At 40.0% G+C, this 23,170-nt stretch overlaps 1 long non-coding RNA gene across 1 annotated transcript in view; it reads right to left on the bottom strand.

Annotated features, from left to right (window-relative positions):
• Window positions 1-806: 806 nt before the first annotated feature.
• The window catches only part of LOC128311118 (uncharacterized), a 94,092-nt gene continuing 71,728 nt past the window's right edge, over window positions 807-23,170 (bottom strand). Inside the window, exons 3-4 of the long non-coding RNA XR_008289103.1 lie at window positions 16,674-16,803; window positions 807-3,304 (exon numbers count right to left, since the gene is read on the bottom strand). This is a non-coding gene — a long non-coding RNA (uncharacterized LOC128311118). The remainder of the gene's footprint in view (window positions 3,305-16,673; window positions 16,804-23,170) is intronic.

The following is a 23,170-nucleotide window of genomic DNA, read 5'->3' as shown; positions in this document are numbered from 1 at the left end:
AGATGACAAAAGTGGCAGTGGGTGGGGTCGGTAATTTTCAGATCACTGGAGTAACTGCTAGACATTATTCATCCTATAACCTGACTTGAACATAAATGTGGTTGATGAAAAAGGAAAAAAATCTGGGCAATGACAGCATCTTTCATTAAAGAACATCCACTAAAGAGTAGGGGAAATGGGGTACAAACTTGAGAAATCAAAGTCATAAGCAGTGCGTCTATGAAGGTAAGAGAGTGTTAGGAATGTCATATACATTCACTAAACACCTACCATGCTCATGGCAATGACAGAAAATAGACATGCATGTCCTGGGAGCAATAAAGATTGTCTGGAAGAGAGGAAAGGGAAATAGATGTACTGATCACCTACTACGGGTATGTATCACCTTAGATGCAAGGTACTTACAACAGCACTCTTGCCAACATCAACAGCCATTGATATATATTATTACAAATAAGGGAAATGATCGTGTTCTATTATACAGGTTATACTTTAAAGTAAATAGAGTCTTCAATGCTGAATAGCCAAAGCTATTGACTGAATCCATAATCCATAATCACATTCTTTTTCTTTTTTTCTTTTTTGCAAGCTTATATACTTTTTTATTTCTTGATTTTTTTTTTAGGTACTTTGACTACAGGCCCTTATTGATTTATGGATTCTTACTTATTTTTCAGATAAACTTTCATCTCCTGTTACTAAAATAAGGAATCTTCATTAATTTACTCTTTCCTTGACCATTCATTTATTAATTCAGTTAACTAATGTTTATTGTCCAAATATTGGGAATATAGTGATAAGTAAGACAGAAAGCCTTGGCTTATAGGCTGGTCCTCGACAAGAGGTGACTCTCAAACATTTTAATTTTTGCACACATGAGAAAACCAGAAGCAAAAGACATGATATGGCCAAAGGAAAGCTTTAGGAAATCAGCGTTTAACTGAAGGCACATCTATGAGAAGTCTGAGTTTAGCTCATTGCCATTACTGCAAGCACTTACTGAATAAAGACCTATGCCTGGCCATGATGAGCGACAAGGACATCGAGATTCATATATAGGGCCCCATTCTAACCTACATCATCCTGGTCGGGCAAAAGACTCTGCAGTCTTGTTTCCATGAGCTATCAATGCTTCCTTTCTCTGAATACAATGGAGTTAGCACAAACATTTGATTGTCCATATTATATTAGATATGATACTAGACACTGGCCATGAAGAACCTTGTCGGCATCTATTGGCTCCTCCAGCCAGCCATCCTTCCATCCATTCATCCAACTCGGTACATTTAATGGAAGCGGATGATGTACACGTGCTTATGCTGAACTGTGGAAATACGGTGGCTGAGAACAAATGGTAGTAAATCAAAACAACAGTATTCACAATAGCGTTAAAAAATGTTTAACACTTACGGAAAAATTAACAAAACATATGCAAGCCTTCCGTACTGGAAACCACTAAACAAATAGAGAAATACTATATAACATATAAAATTCTTATGGATTTCAAGGTTAATATTTTTTACAATGTTAATTTTCCTTAAACTGATTGACAGAGTTAACAAAATCCAATTCAAAATCTCTGTATGCCTTAAGTTTATTTTAAAATTTATACGGAAATTCAAAGAAAGGCCTAAGCGATTTTATAAAAGAACAAACAAGTTAGAGAGCTACTTCATGCTACTTGATTTCAAGATTTACTATAAAGTTATAATACAGGTGGCATTGGTATAAGTATAGATATACTGATCAATAAAGAGTCTAAAAATAACACCCACCCATCTGTGGTCAATTGATTTTTGGCAAAGATACCAAGGTGATTTAATGGGGAAGTGATGGTCATTGAAGAAACAGCACTGAAATAAAATCGGCATAGAAAAAATTTCAAACCTTCTCTCACTATATACATAAATACTCATACAAAAGGGATTATAGATCTATGTAGAATCTAAAACAACAAAAGTTCAGGGCGCCTAGGTGGCTCAGTCGGTTAAGCGGCCGACTTCGGCTCAGGCCATGCTCTCATGGTTTGTGAGTTTGAGCCCCGCGTCGGGCTCGGTGCTGACAACTCAGAGCCTGGAGCCTGCTTCGGATTCTGTGTCTCCCTCTCTCTCTCTGTCCCTCCCCCACTCGCACTCTGTCGATCTCTCTCTCAAAAATAAATATTAAAAATTAAAAAATAAATAAATAAAGCAACAAAAGTTCTAGAAGAAAATATAGAGAAAATATTTAAGCACTTAAATTTGGCAAACATCTCTTAGAAAATGATACGCACCAACCATAAAAGAAAAGAAACTAGATTTCCCCAAAATGAAAGACTTCTTTTCAAAAAAAAAAAAAAATGCCATCAATGCACCATGAAAAGGCAAAGCTTCAGACTGGAAAAGGAAACGAAATGAAACGAAACGAAACGAAACGAAACGAAACAAAACAAAACCTATGATACATATCTCTGACAAAGGTAGATGTAGGAGTGCAAAATACGTCCACGTTTCTATTTTAAGTCTGAGATGTGACTCCATAATAATGGATTCCAGTCTTGCCCTTCACACTTGCTACTCAAAGTGTCATCCAAGGACTGGCAGTGCCAGCATCACCTGGTAGCTTGTTCAAAATGAGGGTTCTGAGGACCTACTCTAGACCTACTGCCTCAGGATCCTCGTTTCAGCCAGGCCTCAGGTGATTTGCATGCACGTTAAAATTTAGGAACCCCTGCTGCTTTTGACCACACAGGAAACATGTTTCCTGCTTCTGGTACCTAGGAAGGTATGGAAGTGTATCCTGGGAATGTCCAGACCGCGTGGGAAGCCGGGTAGTTTTGCGGAGAGGGCACAGGGTCTGACATAGGCTATTGCTGGATTCGAACCCAGGCTCTGCCGCCTGCTAACAACTCTGGGAAACTTTAGGAAGATCATTTACCACCTCTCAGGTTCCCATCTGGAAGCCGAGGATGACTACATCCTCTTTACACATTTGTTGTGAGTGCTCAATGAAAGAGCGTTCGTAAACCACTGAGGACAGTACCTGCCACGGTGCTGGTTCTCAATATATGCAGTTCTTTCTTCAAGTGCCAATTAACAATGACTTTGTTTGGCATTAAGTAAATCACAAAAGTCAGTGCCTCAAAGTCAGTCCAGACCTCTGACATTTCTCCATTCAAGGATCCCTTGATTTGCATCTCTTTCCACACGTGCTTTTTGTTGTTGTTGTTGTTGAGTTGGTCTCAGTGGATGAGGGAGGGCTGGCCGTGTTAGGAAAAGCCCTTGCCTGTGGATGGTGGCCCTCCTCCCATCCACGTCCCCAACACCTAATAACAAGAGCAATAAAGGGGTTCATTATGCATGCAGCTCTGCAATCAGTGCTGGAGAGAAAATGAGTTTGATGCCCTGAGCGACAGTTGAACTCTAGAAAGCGCCTAAATAAAATGAAAGACAAGGAAAATATATACATATACATACTTATAATAAGGAGCACAATGAGAAAAGTTATAAAGAGGCAGGTCACAAAACTTACTCTTTTCCTGATCCTTCTAGACTCTTCAGGAAAGGAGACTAAGAAGTCTATTAATTTGACCAAGGGTTGCCTTCTCTCTGGCATTGGGTGGGATGGCAGGAGGTCTGGGAGGTTCAAGCACGTGTAAATACACACACATGCACATTTTAAACTTGTTTTTGCCGTAATTTTAGATGTACAGAAGAGTTGCAAAGATAGTACAGCGTTCCCAAATAATCTTCATCTAACTCTAATAGCAATAGCTTACGTAACCATCGTACATCACCCAAAAGAAGAAACTAACACTCACATATACTATTAACTAAAATACAGGCTTTCTTTGGATTCCTCTCTTTTTTGTTTTTCTATTCTTGAATCCAGTCCAGGTCACCATGTTGCATTTAGCCCGCGTGTCTCCATAGTCACCTCTGATCTATGAGAGTTTCTGTCTTTCCTGGTCTTTCGTGACCTTGATGCCTTCAAAGAGTGCTGGTTTGCTATTTTGTACACTGTTCCTCAGTTTGAATTTGGGTGATGTTTTCTCATGAATGGACTGAGGTTACTGATATTTGGGGAGAATATCCCAAAGGTAATATACTTACTTCTCATCGCTCAGTCCATCCACACTCAAGGGGAGAGGAATTAAGCTCCACTTATTGGAAGGGAGGGTATCAAAGAATTTGTGGTCATACGTTAAAGCCACCACAGGAATTAGCAAAGCTGGGGGGAGATATTCTGAGGCAATGCAAATACCCTGTTCTTCCTTAAAGTTATGCATGCTGATTTTAGCATTTGCCAATGGATTGTGCCTAAAGCAATTATTACTGTGGTGTTCCAATGGTGATTTTTATTTCCCTCATCCTCCCACATTTATTAATTAGAATTCTTTTGTAAGGAAAATTTGTTCCTTTTCCATTTCATTAACTGTTCAACCATTGATTTATATCTATACAAATTCATGGGTTTTCTTTCTTTTTTTTTTTTTTTACTTTATTTTGAGGGTTATTATTCCATACTATCATCATTTATTTTGTTGCGCAGAATGTTCCAGCGCTGGCTATCAGGAGGTCTTTCAGGTTGTCCCCTGCATCTCTTTCATAGAATTCTGTCCTTTTGTTCTTTAGGCACTTTCTTACTTTCTGGCACCACATGACGCTCCAGGCTTATCTTCTGGTTTCCTCTCGCCAGTCCTATAATCAGCCACCTCTCCAGGGGGTTCTGGTTCCTTTTATTGGAGAACAACATTTAGAAACCAAGACCTGGGTGCTAGGTGAACATTTCAATTATACAGGTATTGTGAGAGCTTTTTACATACCCATGGCCTTGTTAAATCCTCACTCCAGTCCTCAGAGTGGGAGATGAATGGGCACTCCTTCTTTCTCCCATCAAACCTTTTTCTGGTCGTAGGACCCTAGTCTCCATCCAAGCTGTAGGCTGCTCCCTCTGCATAGGACCCTTCACATTCTCTTCAGGAACTTCCCTGACTCCCCCGATTTGCAAATGCTCTCCCTTCTGCCTGTTATGTCCTTTTTACCTCTGCTTCTTCTTTCTGCCGTTCTCCCTTCAAAAGGGACAGATACATACATGCATGTGCACGGGCAAACACACACATGCGCGCGCGCGCACACACACACACACACACACACGGGAACATATTGTTTAGCCTCCTGCTTCAACTCTTGCCACCAAATAACCTTCCAAAGATTGGGAGCATGTGTCTGATATTCATGGTGACTTTTGAGAGGGCTGTTTCAGTGGGTAGAAAAAACACTGAACTCTCATAAGAGGGATAATGGTTTGGAACAGGGCTTATTCTGAGTGGAGTATGTGCTTAAGGAATTTGCTTAGCAAAATTTTCAAGCTGATTAGGAACCTGACGGTATTAGAAACATTGAAGTTATTCATGAATGCATTCACTTACTCATTTATTCTCCTCCAAATTACAAAGGCTAAAAAGGCACCAGGCGTTTCACAGGAGCTGGGATTACAGAGGGGTAGACGGTAGCTTCCACTCTTCAAGGGGCCTATAGTCAAAGGGATGCAAGCCTGAAACGCACTGAGTGACACAGGTGCCTCCCAGCAGCTTGCGAAGACTTCCAGAAGGACTGTGTGTACTTGGGGGAGGACTTGTGGTGAAACAAGGCCTTTTATAAAGGCAAGGTGCATGTTTAGAAGACCAGCAGTTCACTAGGAAGCATGAAAGGATGAGCTTTCTATTCAGCAGAAGGAACAGAAATGAAGTCCTAGGGGCGACAAGCATCTCAGAATAGTAGGGCTTCTGGGGGCGCCTCAGTGGCTAAGTCAGTTGAACATCCGACTTCGGCTCCGGGCATGATCTCGCGGTCCGTGAGTTCGAACCCCGCACCGGGCTCTGTGCTGACAGCTCAGAGCCTGGAGCCTGCTTCTGATTCTGTGTCTCCCTCTCTCTCTCTGCCCCTCCCCCACTCATGCTCTGTCTCTCGCTGTCTCAGAAATAAACATTTAAAAAAAGAATAGTAGGGCTTCCTATGTAGGTGATATTGTTTCTCTCAAATGACAATGCTGTTCTTCTCCTCTTCTCCCATATTTTCTGGTTGTCGTTGTTAAGATATTCTGGAGAATTATCATGATGACAGCAATATAATTTGTCTGAGTTTTCGCCTTGTGAAATGCTTTGTTACAACACATACGTGTACGTATATACACCATCAGGTTCACACTCATATGCATAATCCCTCTAGCTTGATTTTTCTATTTTTTTCTTGTTCTTTAAAAACCATGTACTTTCCCAATATTGTCTTGCTTTTGATACTAGTTAAAAGCTGTCTTAGACATTCCAATATGATCATTTAACCTCTCTTACCTTAAATGCCATTTTAGCAGAAGTAGTACCTATTGGTGCACTGCTGATACAAAGTCAACAGTTCACTTTTAGTTTTCTTTCTTCACACACACACACACACACACACACACACACACACAGACACTTCTAGGTTTGGAATATTAAAAGTTTGTTTGTCTGTTTGTTTGTTTGTTTATTTAAAAGGGGAGAGAGAGAGAGAGAGAGAGAGAGAGAGAGAGAGAGAGAGAGACAAACCAAGAAACAGACTCTTAACTAGAGAACAATGTGATGGTTACTAACCAGAGGGGTTATGGGTTGTAATTGAAAATATAATTAAATGGGTTAACTAGGTGATGGGAATTAAGGAGTACACTTGCTTTGGTGAGCAGTGGGTGATGTATGTATGGAAGTGCTGAATTACTATATCGTACACCCGAAACTAATATTCTGTTGTATGTTAACTAACCGGCATTTAAAGAAAAACTTAAAAAAAAAAGAAAATTAAAGGTTTAGAACCAGATTTGTGTTATTACAAAATTAATTTTACATTATGTATCTTCCTTCCAAAATGCTGAAATATGTTTATTTTAAACAGACAGAAAGCAGGTAGGTCTGGATTTTTTTTGGAAACTGTTTTTGGTGCTTTATTGAGATTTTTTTTATTATTATTCACCATTACATGATGTGAAATTTTGTCTCTTGTGTCAACCAACAGAAGCACATTGTCAAGATTTCTTTATTTTTCCCTCCTCCGTGTTTTCTCCATACCCAAGAGGCAGCAATATATGGCATAATATTCTATATTTCTGTATTTCGCAAAGAACATGTTTTTCCTTTAGTGCAACAACTTGGCTACATATTTATAAAACAGCACACACACACACACACACACACACACACACACACAAGTACACAGCCTATCCCATCAAAACTCTATAGGCATGGCCACTTTTTCTTCTAACATTTTGTGTTTTAGATATAAAGTCTTGCATTTGGTGGATTTTTGTTCATCCCTAGGTATTAACATATTTATATTTATATTGCTTAAAATCTGATTGTTTTAATTATTTTTATCCAAATGATTTTAGCATTTAAAAATTCTTATGGTCAAAAAAAAAAGGGCCAGGAATGTACCTATGTCTTTCATTCTAGATTTTTACCTGGTTTTCAGTAAAACTCTTCAATTTTCAAATGTAGTTTCCTCCCCATTACAGAATTTTCTTTTATTACAAAAATGATTGTTGTCTCTTTTTTTTCATTTTCCTGATCTTTTTCAGTCTCTTTCCTAAAGAGAACTTATTTCTATTGTGGTTCTCCATTCTTTGTCCACTCTATAATTTTCCCTCTTGCAATTTTTATCTTATTGTTCCCTTTTTATTTTCAGATGTTTTCTCAAAATATCCTCTGTACTACTGATTCAACATCCCTACAGCATCAATTATACTATTTTATGAACCCAATATGGATTTTACTAATTTTTTAAATTTCTACTATCCTTGCTTAGTTTATTAGTTTACCTTTAAAAATACCATCATGTATCTAATTCTGTAAGCCTGATTCCTTAATTACTTCTTTCCCCAACATTTAAGGGTTATAACTTTCTGCATTTTTGAGTTATGATAATGTCTTACAATTTTCTTGTTAATACTTCAGTAGAGAATTTTTAGTAGTTTATTTTCCTTTAAGGTTTCTGAAACTTTCCTTCCTACCCATCAAGCCCTATTGTCTTTATGTCTAGATCTGTATCCATATCTATTTATCTATGTATCTTTCTAGAGAGAGAGGAACTTATTTAAGTTACTTATATAAATTAAGTTGTAAAGATATATTGGATAGCTGCCTTTTTTTTTCTAAAATTTTGTACATTTTCGGGGCACCTGGGTGGCTCAGTCAGTTAAGCGTCAGACTTTGGCTCAGGTCATGATCTCACCATTCATGAGTTCAAGCCTTGCATCCAGCTCTGTGCTGACAGCTCAGCTCTCTCTCCCTCTCCCTTTCTCCCTCTCCCTCTCTCTCTCTCTCTCTCAAAAAATAAATAATAAACATTAAAAAATTAATTTAAAATTTTGTACATTTTCATCTTTGAAAATATTATGGGTTAAAACTAATAATGCTGTTTTAAATATGAACTTATTTAAATTATGAGAGGTATTAAAATTGTTTTACAATATTATTTATTGGAATTTCTTCTTTAATCGTCTGCTATCATATCTTTGTCTTTCTATTGAAGCATTCACAGTTTTATAGTCAATTAGCAAAAGTCCTTCCTTACCAAGAACATTAATACTTTATCTGAAAAATACATAACAAATATTCTTTGTCCATTTAAACATTTTCCACTTTTGAAAATAATTTAATTACATTTTAGTGCTTTCATATGCTCAAATCTGTTACTCTATTTCTTTATCCTTAGGAAACCTTTCCACAACCCCAGATAAATTCCTCTTTTGGGGAATAATATCGAAGACAAGATAGCAGCAATGGCGGAAGACCAAAGCCAACATGGTGGTGAGTGTTCAGGGGGTAGAATCAGCAGTACATGGTGCCTGATTAGAAATAGAGTAAATCATGGTGAGAAGTGAACTGATGTCCAGGTTTCTACCTTGAATGTGTAGATAGATGGTGGTAATATTCACCAAACGAGAAAAAGCTGAACAATTTTGGAAACTAAAAAATACATTTCCAATGGGAAGTACTAAATTCCAGTTAGAAAGCAACATTTTAAGTTACAGGATGCACAGGAACATTTACAGACAGAAAAGAAAAAAAAATCAAAAAGGAAGTTAGGAGGAGAAGCTTAAGAATAAGAAGATGCCAATGTCAGTTGAGGTTTGAGTTGGGAGACGCCATAATGAGATTCAGATCCTGGGGAAATCAGGACAATGATATGGTCCAGAGGTCAAAGGGAGAGAGAATGAAATTAATGAATATCTCTTAAGAGCCAGGCTCTATGTTGAGAAATGTTACATACATACCCATCTTTTTGCCAAATACAAGCTGTTATTATCTTGTTTTTCAGTCAAGTTCAGAGAGGCCAAGTCAGTTACCCAAAGCCACAAAGACTGTGGTGTGGCATCATTTAAACTCAATCTTTCTGTCTCTCGCACTGTTGCTCCTGTCATACTACCTCTCAGGAGGACTTCTGCTTCCTGTAAGACCCACCATTGTGTACCAGGTAGATACGAACCCCTCCTGCATTAATATCTGCCATCTATTCTCTCTGCGGGGGAAGTTGGCACTGGAACATTGACAAGAGGCCTGTTATCTTTAAAGTGGATATGTTATCATTACCTTGTGCAAAGGAATCTGATCATTTCCCCAAGACAGTTTTGTTATCTCTCATTGCATATGTGATCATTACCCTGAGAGCAGAGATGCAATCACTGCCCTCCAGAAATACCTATCACTACGGCTTGGCAAGTGGAAAATAATTAACTTGCACAAATAGATGGGACTGTTGCACTACAGATAGAACCTTACTGTATTTCTCTGAGAAGTGCAATCTTTAGTGTGCAAAAGACAATGTGTTAATTATAGTTATGGTAGAGATATGCTGGTTATGTCGCCCGTAATGATGATATCAGTTGTATTTCGGGTGGAAATTGGTATCGTTGCATTGCTGATAAACCTGTTATAATTACACTGCAGGAAGAGATGCGGTCACTCCTTTGCATATGGTGCCTATGGGGATGGATCATTACAAGACAGGTGGAGTTGCAATCTTTCCGCTCTATGTAAACCCGTTCTCGTGGCATGACACAGCATATGAAGATGAGACCCTTTCTCTGCTGGAAGACCTACTTCCAGTTAAGTTGCAAATGATGTGCTGATTGCCCTAAATAAGAATTTGGACTCTCACAACGGTTTTCAGTGTGTGGCACGTGAAAATGCGAACATTCCATTGAGAAGGTGCAGAAGTGATGCTGGCAATTTCCAAGCATAGACCGTCATCAGTCTTCCAGCTTCCACTTTTACATTCTTTTGCCTTGAAATGCCTTATGAGGAAATCTCACATAGACCCCTGAAGTGTGATGGGCCATACGCGTAGGGGTGCCGAAGGGTAAAAGACCGCCAGGGAAGAAAGAAATCCAAGCAAGCCTTAGCTGTCCTAGTCACTCCAGTGGAGGTGCCAGAACTGTGAGAGAGACCGCCTCAGATCCTTCAGGTCGACAAGAGCCTCCAGCTGACTGTAGACCCATGAGCCAGTCCAGCCAACAACCGTATGGAGCAGAGACAAGACGCCCAGCTGAGCCCAGCCCGGATCATAGCACCATGAGCAAATAATTGGTTGTTATGTTAAACCATGAAGGTTTGGGGTGATTTGGCACAGCAATAAATAACTGAAATAACCGTGTATACTTTAATGATATATCATCAATCCATGGTTATGATAGCCTTTTTAACAGAATTAAAGTGATAGCTTCTCCATTTACAGTGCAAAGCAATTTAATGGTAAGAGCTACAACGGCCCTCAAATGATCTAAAGCCCCATGAAGTTGATTTAATATATAGCCATCCAGAGTGCCTGATCACATGTCTACTGTGTAATGACTGCATCTCCATAAGCAACATAATAATAAAGTTTCTTTTTCTTTTACTCTCTCTCTCTTTTTTTTTCACTTGAAATGACCACATTTACATCGTGAAAAACTTTGTGTCTCATGTAGTTAGTCAAACCAATGCTCAAATCTTGGTTCTATTTCATGGCACCCGAGTGATTTTTTGTTAGGTCCCTAAAACTCTTTGGTCGCCTGGGTAAACTGAGGAAAATAATTCCAACACAGAGTGTTACTGGGAAAATTATATATGATAACATATGCAAAGCTTATACCGTATTTGCTGGCACATGTAATAGCATGTTTCTGTGACTTTCACCCATGTTTCTGATGCCATAACCAGTGATCTTACTCCTCATATTTGATCTAACAGAATTCTGTCAGACAAAAAGACTAGGACTTGTTCCTGGAGAAAATTCTGGTGGCCCCTTGGTATAACTCAATAGCATAACGGCATTCTTTTGTTTTGTTTTCTGTTAAGCCCATCCAATTAGTGATTCATTTCTTCACTTATCAAACATTGCATTGGGGCACCTGGATGGCTTAGTCAGTTAAGTGTCCCACTCTTGGTTTCAGCTCAGGTCACAACCTCACAGTTTGTGAGTTCAAGCCCCACATCAGGCTCTGTGCCGACAGCATGGAGCCTGCTTGGGACTCTCTCTCTTTCCCTCTCTCCCTGCCCCCTCCTGCCCACTCTCTCTCTCAAAATAAATATATAAACTTAAAACAATTTAAAAAAACATTGCATTAATAAACTAATGCCTTTTCTATTCCATGCTATACTGTGGTTACAAAGATGGTTAAGTTATACTGGGATGAAAATATTCAATTGCTGCCCAGGAAAAAACAGAAAAAGAAAAAGAAAAAGAAAACCACAGGGAAATAAGTTACTTGTCAAGAAGGGAGAGGGCAGTAGTCTGGAATCTCCTCGAGCTTTGAAGAGTGTAGAATGACTTGTAGAGTGACTATCTTGTCGAATGACTAAAATTAAAAGAGACACTATCAGGTCTCACAGCTTTTATGCTGAGTGACATAAGCCAAATTAAAAACAATATGCTGTGTATTATTTTATTCATCGGAAGTCCGAGAACCATTTATTGATGATGATAGACATCACAAGAGCAGTTATACCTGCTTAGGGGAAGGGTGTGGACTAGGAAGGTACATGGGGAAAACTGGATGAGAATGTTCTGTATCTTGATCTGGATTACTAGGTTATATGCGTGTGTAAAAATATTCAGCAATCCATACACTTAAGACTTGTGCCCTTGATTGTGCGTGTGTGCATCCATTAAAAAGAAATTGACAGATAAAAATGTAATGTCTTTTAGGTTCAGAATGGGGAGGATTTGTGAAGCAAACGTTAAGGGTCCTGGGGATGTGGATGAGCTGTAGTACCCACTGAGGCAGAGAGAGCCCCGCCCCAGGAGATGAGACACACCTCTATCCGGTCCTTCCATCCAACTGAGTGGACAGAGCTCTTTCCATTCTTTCCGGTCACAGAACCAGCACCAGGCTGGGGAACGCCACAATCCTTCAGCTGAAAGCTAGATTTCCTCATGTTCTCACAAAGGGGCTACCTCACCCTGACCTCCCAGTTCTGGCCTGTCTGCTTTGCTTCTATTTGGGCCCACAGCACTTTCTGGACCGAGTCTCACTCCAGCCAAATGACCAGAAGCATAACCTGCTATTAGACTCTTGTCACTCACTGGGCAAGGGCCGCAGTGCTACTGCTGTGCATCCCCACTCAGGTCCTCTGGCATTCCTTGGAGCCAGACCAAACCCTAGTGGTTAGTTCCTTCAAGTTGGCCTTACAGAGAACTCAGAGATGTCTGGACCGGACCCTGGAGACAGTGTCCTGGGCCAAAGACTTCTGATCTCCAGGCCAGCAGAGTCACCATGAAGACAGATTTATGAGCCCTAGGCCAAGAAGCTGGCATTCCTGTGGCCATCTTTCTACCCCATCTTCTCCACATGACCATATCCTTGGCCAGCTCCTCATGTCCTTAGATGGCTGTTGCCTTTTGGAAAATTGGCAATTAAGAAAAATAAGCACATGTATCACAGCCTTGTGGGTGCCCATCTTGAACCCCAAAGGGCAGAAGCTCCTTGCATCCTCTGAGTCTGAACTTAGTAGCAACGACACAGAGAGATCATTCTCCCCTAACGAACTGAAATTTCCTCCCTAGGGACTTACTTCTAGGATTAATATGCTGGGAAGCCTACAATTTGGTTTTCACTGAGGATGGCATGTTTTCAAGGCAGAATGTAGCTTGTTTTGAGCCTTTAAGTCAGGTTAGCTTGTGTTGAGTTTTGTTTTTGTTTGTTTTTTGTTTTTGTTTTTATCTCCCATTTGCTGGTTTTCTAAGATTGGACAAGCAACTTCACCTGAGTCTCATGCTCCTTATTTTTGAGATTAAGTGAGATAATACATGTAAAGTCCTTTTCAGGCAATTACGAAGTTCCAGAAAATAAATTAAAATTATGATTCTATTCAACATGTAGTCAGCTGATCGTCTTACTTTCTCTCCTTCCGCATATTCTAGTTCCATTTTTGACTTAATATCTTTATTGAACCCCTTTAATTAGGCGCTTGCTGTTTTTTTTTGAAACCCTGTCTTCAATTGCCTCTGCTCAGTTTGAATGTTATTTTTAACTCTTTGATTTCATTAAGACCACCACATTTTAAATGTCTTACTGTTTGTGCCTGTGAATACGAGGAACACATTCTTGGCTCCCTTTTTCAAATTCATGACTAAATATATACACTAAAGGAGGCCAGTGGTTTATTCTAAGAGACACCGATTTCTCTATCCCCCTATCTGATAATGAGCCCCTACCCAGAGGGAAACAGCCAAAGTTAAATCTCATAATGACAAACAGAAATGTGCAGTATCGTTATCACTAAGCCAACACCATTAAAGGCCAGTGTTTATTGACACTTCAGGTGCCTGGATGATGCCTCTCCAGGCTGAGCTAATGAGGGGAACCTCTCCATTACCTCTTATCGAGATTTAGCAGCATCCACAACTACCCAATGAAGGTGGAAATTACTGGGCAAGCATTGACATTAGCCAGATGCTGTCCTTCAGTCATAATGCATGCACTCACAAACAGATTTGTAGACCCAGAAACCCAGCTGATAGAGGTTTTGGTTTCAGCCTGTTGTTTGCCAAAGCTGGTGCCCTTAAACATTTTGCTGTTCTCCACAGCAGAAGTGCACGAGTGATGGTTTTATGGATATCTCTCCCATCTCTTGTCTTAGACTCAAGAAAGACCAGAGCACATATTTGAAAGACTTTTTTGGCTCTCGTGTTTCTTAGAATCCCATAGAAGTTATTATTTATTGATGAAATCTGTCTACCCAACTCCAGTCACCCATAGACCATTGCCATAAATTCGCCACATCTACATACTACCGGTACCACTCATTAATTTTTTTAGAAATCAACTCAAATTTAAAATTTTATATTTGTTCATAAAGGAAATGTAATTTTACTGCCATTAATGAAAGGAAAGATTTAAAAACACATTAAAATAAACCTGTAACTATTAATTGCTACTTGCCTACCAATATGCTTTCTAAACTTCTATATGAACAGAATGCTTCTATATTAACAGAAGCCATTTCCCCCCGCAGAGTAGCTATGTGCCCAGACAGAAAACGACATTTCCCAATCTCCTTTGCGGTTAGGTTGGCCATAAATATGGTTCTGGCTAACAAGAATAAGAAGTTACTCAAAGAGGATTCTGGGAAAGCCCTTTAAAAGGGGTTGAGGCAGCTGGCATACACCTTTGCCTGTCTTCTTTTTCCTTCCCTGAACATGGACACGACATTGCAGAGGAAGTGGCCGCCCTGGGTCAGTAAGGCACCAGACATGGAGGTTGGAAGCTACACTCAAATGATGACTCGGCAGAAATTTAGACAGAGTAGGGTCTCTGGTTACTGTGCAAGAAAGAATGAACTCCCAAGTTACTTAAGCAACTTTTAAGTCACGTTTGCTCTTACTAGAAGCTAACACAGTTCTGATACAATTATTTCCACCATTTTACTTAAATTCCTTTCATGGTCCACCATTGGTATGGGCATCACACTTTAATGAACACCCTAAATGAAGGCAGCCTGTGATACTATCTTTCCAAGGACAAAGTTCATTTTTTTGTTTTTTTTAATATCTCCCATGTGAATGTACACATAATACACGTGAATGTATTCTGTATGAGCAGCCTTTGTATTATCTCTGTCATTGACAAAGATTTAAATGGTTATGGGATGAATTCAGATTTTTTCAAATACAAATACTTACAACGTTAAGAGGCCAGTCCATAATCAACCTTGTATCCTAACACTGCTTTTCTTCATGAGAACGTAGTCATATAGGTGTTCTTGCTTATTGTTTTACATTATAGTTATAGCTACCACCTCTCTCTGGGCTTTAAGGAAGGTGATGTCTTTGGTTACTTAACTAACCCCTTTTTACTTTTATAATAGGGAGTTTAGAACCAATAAGCCAAAAGAGCAGTGATTTTTATGGTGAAAAGTTCTGAGCACCCCATCTTTATCTAATTTTACTACCCGAAACAGTGAACATCTAAACATGTAAAGTTCTCGCTTAATGATAACTAATAAAAATTCTTTGAAAGATACGATAATGATAATAGTAACAACAGCTACCATTTATTGAACTTGTTTTATATACTAACTACATACTCTTTTAATTTTCAAGCAAAACTATGAGACAGTTGTTGTTAGTGATATTAATATTATTATTATCTCTATTTTGCATTGAAGAAAATCGAGTCTTAGAGAAATAAAATCCCTTGCTCAGGATCATACAGTGAATAGCAGGAAGATGAAATAAAATTCTTCCCTGTGTGAACCTATAGCCAGAGCTTTTAACTATGGCCATCATTGATGGATTTGAGTGTAAAAATATCGTGACATCTTTGTATGTTGGCTAATTTCTATTAATTATTTATACTTAAATTATTATGAAATATTGATGTATATTCATATTTTATATTAATTCAATAAACCCCTAATAAGCCCTTAATAACATGAACCAATTAACTTACTGACCCTGGGCAAGTTATTTATTTATATTTATTTATATTTAATTAACACATATGGCCTTAACTGTGTGTCAGCCACTGTCCTAAGGACTCTACAAGTATTACCTATTTAATTCAGATTTCAACTCAATGTACTAAGTACCACACTTATACAAGAGGAAACTGAGGCATAGAGAGTTAAGTACTTCCCCCAAATCATGCAGCTAGTAACAGACTCAGTGCCAATGCTCTCACCTACAAAATGAGAAGATCACACAATGGATCATCTTCAGTGGCATTCTACGAAGCATGAATTTTGAGTTTCTGGTTTTACTAATGACTGATTAATGATTAGTTTATTGGTTGATCGTAGGACTAATACACTGCTACAGAGTATAACTTGGTTTAACAGTCCTTTCTGACATGAATGTTTTTCCCAGTTTAGAAAAAGCAGCCATTTCCCTCTATGTATTTCTAGAAGTTCAGCTTATAATCCATGAGGGTATAGCGGGCAAATAAGTTAAAAGAATCACTTCCCCAAAACAGACTTATGAAAAATGGTTTCTTCCTGGATACTGGAGAATACCCTTCTTGGGGTGTCTTTGTAACAGGCCAGCAAACAACTCTCAGCTCCCAAGACACAAGGCACAAGAACAGAAGTCACACGGCTTAACATTGTGCTGACCATGACCTGAGCAAGAACCTGGCCCTTGGTCAGCTTTGGGAATTCAAGTGTCAGTGTTTCAAACACCTACCTTCAGGAAGGTGGGCAGCTTCTCCGTACGTGGGAAGTTACAAGACACTGCTGGCACAGGAGTGGTGTAGGAGCCTCCACATGTATACAGGTATCCCCCATCTGAACTCCCCAAACGGTAAGATGCTGTCCTATGGGGCAAAGGATCATGTTATTTGTTACTGGTGTCTGCTCAGATCCTTGTAGCTCTAACTAATGAGCTTACTAGTAGGCCCACTATGTTCCACTGTGTGAATTTACTCCGCCCAGGTTGTTGTAGCAACACATTATCGTGACAGGCGGTGCTGGCTGTCTACCTACTTCCCCCTACCTGACTGGTGCCCTTGTCATTTATCTACCGGGTTTTTGGCTTCTAATGACTTCTACTTACAGCCTCTTCTGGAGAATTCTCCTTGGCTGATAGGGCTGCCTTGTTCAGATGCCTGGAAAGTTGAACACCTTTCCCTGGGGGTGCTCCATTGTCAATAATGGATGCTGGTTGTACAACAGTCTAACTCTCTTTGCTTGGGGTGGGGATGGGAACAGGGGAGGAGTAGTGCGTATAATTCCTCCTCCAGAACATTCTGTAGGATTAGAATAAGGGGAGATTTCTGAATCTTGTCTGTCCTGTTCCCTCACTGCATTACAGGTCTCTCTTGAAAGCAGTCTCTCAACGAATCACTTACACAAGGTTCTGAATCTACCAAAACAAGAGGACTAAGCCAAGGTTTGTAGGGTTCTTATCTTGAACTGCTGGGTTCCATCCCTTCTTGGCTAAAATGTGCCCAGCTAAAATGGCAGAGCCCTTTGACTGCCCCCTGACTAAACATCTGATTTTTTTCCCTAATACCCCTATCAAACAATAGAAATTCTTTCACTGAACCTAACTAGCCAGCACTACCACTCCTGCAGAAGGAAGGACAGAAGTGCAATCCCGGAAGAGGAAATATTCTGCATTCACTAGAGAACCAGTGACCAATGGAGATGGTATTTCATTTACCCAGGAACACGCACCAGAAAATGTACACAATATGTCACAGCAAGAGTCAACTTCAGAACAAGGAATTCAAATAGGCTTTAATTGGAAGCTACTTGGTACATTTCAGAAGGAAGTTCAGATAGAAAGAAAACTGACTTCTGCGGTGGATAATACCTTTTCCCAGATTCCCCTGAACATGACATATGTAATTCGTAAACAGCCAAGGAATACATGGTACAAAGGGAAGTGACATCATAAGTACATTCATTTAAAAACTGACCAAGAGGCTTCTTGCCTCTAACTCTCCTGGAATCTAAAGATGTGGAACTTTTTTTTTTTTTAATTTTTTTTTCAACGTTTATTTATTTTTGGGACAGAGAGAGACAGAGCATGAACGGGGGAGGGGCAGAGAGAGAGGGAGACACAGAATCGGAAGCAGGCTCCAGGCTCTGAGCCATCAGCCCAGAGCCCGACGCAGGGCTCGAACTCACGGACCGCGAGATCGTGACCTGAGCTGAAGTCGGACGCTTAACCGACTGCGCCACCCAGGCGCCCCAAGATGTGGAACATTTAACTAAACTTTTTAAGCTAAATGTTTTGCTGCTGCTTAGGCATGAAATTTGTTTCCTATCATTTGTCAGCTTCACTGTACATTTTATTTCATGAAAGAAGCAAAGTGATTATTAGCGGTTCGTCTGTTATAAGTGGAAACAGAAAAAGAAATAAAAAAAGACTCATGGAAGGTATTTGTCATGTATGTCTAAATGAAAGTAAGTTTCACCCTCCAAAATTCAAGAAAAGGATTTAACGTGCTGATGTTTCGAAACTACTTTTTATTATAATGAAATACAATTTGCTTATATGCGATATTAAACTTTAGATAATAAAAACTCTATGCACAAGGCTATCTCCTCTAGAAGTTGGTAAAATAAAAAGCCAATCATATTACACATATATTTAATTCTAATCATTTTCAACAAATATTTACCAAGGGCTCATTCAAAGACAAAAGGATATTAAAAAAAACAAAAACAAAAAACAGGTGAACAGTTACACAGAGCAGCAAGCATGTGGTCAAGGAGCAAGTATCACTCTCTGTTGGAGAACAGGAAGATGTCAAAGAGGAAGGAATAGAGGATGCAGCCCATTCAGAATAGTAGGATTGAGACAGGTATAAATAGATGTTAAAAGGAAAACACCAGTGATAAGAAATAGCAGAGCCATATGTTCAAAGGAAGGAAAGTGTAGGTCATGCTCAAAGAAGAGGAAAAACGTTTTATCTGGCACTTAGGATACTGCAGACGAGTGTAGAGAGAGAAACCTGAAAGGTATGCTTGAGCTCTGGAAAGAATTACGGGATCTCATGGATCTGCGAATGTCAGGATCTGTGGGTCTGTGTAGGTTGCATTCTAATGAAGAGAGCTCAAAGGTGGAATGCCAGGCAGTTATATGGCAATGACATCCAGTGAACAAAGAAGGCACTGGCACACAAGAAGACAGTGGAAGTCAAGAAGCTGGAGTTTTTATGGAGAAAAAGAGATCAGGGTTGCCAAGCATTACAGAAAGAATGAGGAAGGTGAAAGTCAAAGCAAAGTAATCGGATTTGGCCAATAGGAAGTCATTTGGTCAACCAAAAGCCAGTTCTCATTCTTTATTGTCATAGTTTGGGTTCCTCCAAAAGCCAACTTCAGCACCAGGCACAAGTTGTGGTGGTTTGTTTGGGAGGTGATCTGTTCTGGAGGGGACCTGCAGAATAGATCTAGAACTGCCCATGGAAGAAGTAAAGCTGAGGTATTTATCCAGTGACTTCAGTCCCTAAGTGGTTGGGCCTTGTCCCTAGGAGCAATTAAATTAACTCTTCTCTACCACGAACTGTCCTGCCTGGGGAGAGTACACTCCTATGGTCTTTTTCAGGTAGAGAAGCAGAGAAATTCAAACATTTGAATTACATAAGGAATCACCCGCTGGAGCCTAGGATAAACTCGGAAATAGAAGAAAGGATTTGTAGTAGGGTTATAAATAGCAGTCGTTCTCAAGTGTCTCTAAGAGCTAAGTACTTGTGACTTCCATATTCAAAGTCACCTCATAGTCCAAGATGGCTGTTGGAACTCTGCTATCACATCTACATTGTGGGCATCAGGACAAAACAAGGAGCCATTACTTAACATCTCATCAGCCAGATCTTTGTCATATGACCAAATCTTGGTATGAGGAAGAGAGCGGAAGGTAACATTTTAGCTGGACATATCATGGTTCCACATAAAAATATGATTTTGTTGTTAAGGAAGGAAGGGCGAATAGATGATGGATGCCAAGCCAGCAATTTCAGTCATATGAAGAGCACACTCAATGAGAGTTTTCATTTCCTTTTTATTTATCAGCCCTATGTCCCACCCACTAGATTTCCAGTTTCTTGAAGATGGGATCTGGGTTAGGTTTACTGCATTATTATTCACTATGACTCACACGTCAGACTCCTTTACCCCTTTTGGCTATAGGTAAGGAAACCAGTATCATTATTCCAACTAAAGGAAGAGTGAGGATGCCCAGTAGCCAGTTATAAGGAAGAGTTAGGCAGTCTCAAGCCTCCATATGGGGCTTCATCAAGGCACCAGGTGGACTTAGAGATGGAAATTGTGGGTTATTTGACATATTTAATTTTTCAATATAGTAGGCAAATGCACTGACCTTTTAGAATAGAATCTCTTCATTTCTCACTCCTCCACATTTAACCTACACCACTCTCCTCTGGCCTTGGGTCTGAAGATATTTGAGAAAAATACCTTCCACGACACTGGACATATCTCTCCAATAGCAATGGACTTGAACTCAGTAGATCAGGGTTTGAGACTCCATTTGCTTGATTACAAGGCATTGATTGGCAAGAAATTTATCATTTTCAAGCCTTAGTTTCCCCTTTTTCAAATGAGCATAATCACACAGCAAGGGTTATTTGAAGGGAAAAAATATAGGAAAAGCTCCTGCACAACCCTGTCATAGCAGACGATAGGAATATGAGCTTTAACTTGAATCTCTTCTCTTGTGTCCAAGACTACAGAGGATTCTGACTTGACCTTTGGTTCCTTGAGCACTGGGAAATCACCTCAGCCTCTAATCATATGGTGAGGACCCCCCAAGGATTCCTGTGGGTCTTTCATCTGGACCCTTGGGCATGTGGCCTTGACTTTCCCCAGAATGCAAAGGAAGCCTCTAAATGACAGAGCCCAGAGGGAACATTTCTGAACGCTTCTTCCAAGCACAACAAATCAATTCCTTCTCCTTGCATATTCTGAGAATTAGCAGAGAGCACATACATATTTCAGTTACTTCTTAATACAATTATAGTTCATTTAGCCAGCAATTACAGTAATAGAAAGATTGGCAACCACCACAAATCAGTCTTAAAGGAATTGGTGGCTTGAGCCGCTAAAAATTTATTTTGTCCAGCTCTTGTAGTAGACATGATAGTCTCACCACCCCACATGGGGAGTACAGGCCAGGTGAGACTGGGAGCTCCCAGTGAGGTGGGTTGACTAATCACAGTAGCCATTTTAGGCACTGACAAGTAAGTATTTCTGAAAGCCTTTACTCCTGTGGCTATTAACTGTACCAGTCAAAAGGGCCAAACACTTTGGTTTTAAGAAACTACTGTGGGGGCACCTGGGTGGCTCAGTTGGTTAAGCATCCAACTCTTGATTTTGGCTCAGGTCATGATCTCATGGTTCGTGAAACTGAGCCCTACATCTGGCTTTGTGCTGACAGCATGGCACCTGCTTTGGATTCTCTCTCTCTGCCCACAACCTCCACCCCCCACCGCCATTCACGCTCATGTGCTCTTTCTAGCTCTAAAAAAAATAAAAAAGAAAGAAAGAAACCACTGTGAAGAAACACATGTGCACAGAACACTACAGTAAAATGGTGATTTTATTAACAGGGATGTGTTCTAGAGGGTAGGTAAGCCTCCTACCATTGTTGATCACCAAATAACATTTCACTAGGCTTCATGTAAGCCTTTGAAGCCAACTACTTCCAGCTACGTCTCATTCCTCTAAAGTCCATGCCTCATTCATCTCCTAAGTACTTATGCCCAGATACCTAAATTCACATGGCATCTGGCTAGAAGGTCTCAGTACACTTTTGTTTCTTACTAATATACTCACAAACAAAATAATGTTTAAAAGCCTAAATACTAAAGCAATGAAGATGAAAAAACTAAAGACAAAAACTTAGAAAAGACAAAATAGTGTAACAAAAACGCAAGATTGAGCAGCATTTATAAGTAGACATGTCTGGGTAAAAGAGAAAGAAAGAAAAAAGGAAAGGAGGAAGGGAGGAAGGAAGGGAGGGAGGGGAAGGAAGGAAAAAGGAAGGAAGGGAAGGAAGGGAGGAAGGGGAGGAAGGGAGGAAGGGGAGGAAGGGAAGGAGGGAAGGGAAGGAGGGAAGGGAAGGAGGAAGGGAAGGAGGAAGGGAAGGAGGGAAAGAAAGGAGGGAAGGGAAGGGAAGGGAAGGGAAGAAGGGAAGGAATGAAGGGAGGAAGGGAAGGAGGGAAGGGAGGGAAGAAAGGAAGGAGGAAGGAAGGGAAAAAGGAGGAAAGGAAAGAAGAAAGGAAGTCTTTCTCTACACTGAAAGAAATCATTGCCTACAGGTGAAAATAGTCATAACTGACAAATTGATGACATATAAAGAGAAAAAAGAATAATTTGTCCAGCCATTGAGGCAGAAAAATGCATTCACCCTTCACTGAATACTTCACTGTTCATCATACTTGACTGCTGTAACACTGGTCTTTCTGTTTCCCCCTTAAAAAGTTCTTCTGTAATATGGTCAGAGTGGGCTTTCTACATGTGAATATGACCATGCAGTCCTCTGACTTGAAACTCTTCACTGGTTCTCCCCATTCACCCAGTGAGTCCCACCTTCCTGAGCAAGACATGGCCTATCCTTTTTGAAAACTTTCTGCAGTTAATCAGGCAAGAGATGATGGTGGGCCAAGGTGGCGGCAATGAGAAAAAGGAAAGTGGTTGCATTACGCACGTATTTTCAATGCAGAGTGAACAGGATTTTCTGGTGGACCTCACATGAGTTGGTGCTTAAAGGGAGATGCATTGTGGGAGACAAGGAGGGGCAGGACGAAGAGCAGAGATAATGAAAGTGAAGGCAATTTTGTGTCATTCTCAGAACTCTACAAAAATAAAAGACAGAGGCTGATGTCACTTCACAGCCTATGCAACTGGCAAAACCAAAGACCCAGTGAGGTAGTCGAAAGAGGAGAGACCAAGTTTCCAAACCCCAGTGCGATGCCAGAGAAGGTGCACCAAGGTGCAACCTAAGTATCCGACGGGTCAGTAAATATGGGGTCACCCTGGGAAGACATTTGGAAAGGAGTAGAGCTCACATACTCCAGTGTCTTGAGAATGTCTAGCACCTTTATCTTTAAACAACAAGAAACAAAATTACAATTTCCAAGACTCAGAACATACCGGTAAAGAGATCCAGATAAACTGGCCTAGGTTCACTACTATAAGAAGATGGACCTGGCA

The sequence above is a fragment of the Acinonyx jubatus genome, chromosome A3 (assembly GCF_027475565.1).
Source record: "Acinonyx jubatus isolate Ajub_Pintada_27869175 chromosome A3, VMU_Ajub_asm_v1.0, whole genome shotgun sequence".
NCBI classification, from domain to species: domain Eukaryota; kingdom Metazoa; phylum Chordata; class Mammalia; order Carnivora; family Felidae; genus Acinonyx; species Acinonyx jubatus.
Note: the sequence above shows the minus strand (reverse complement) of the source record. Positions and strands in the feature narration are given on the sequence as shown.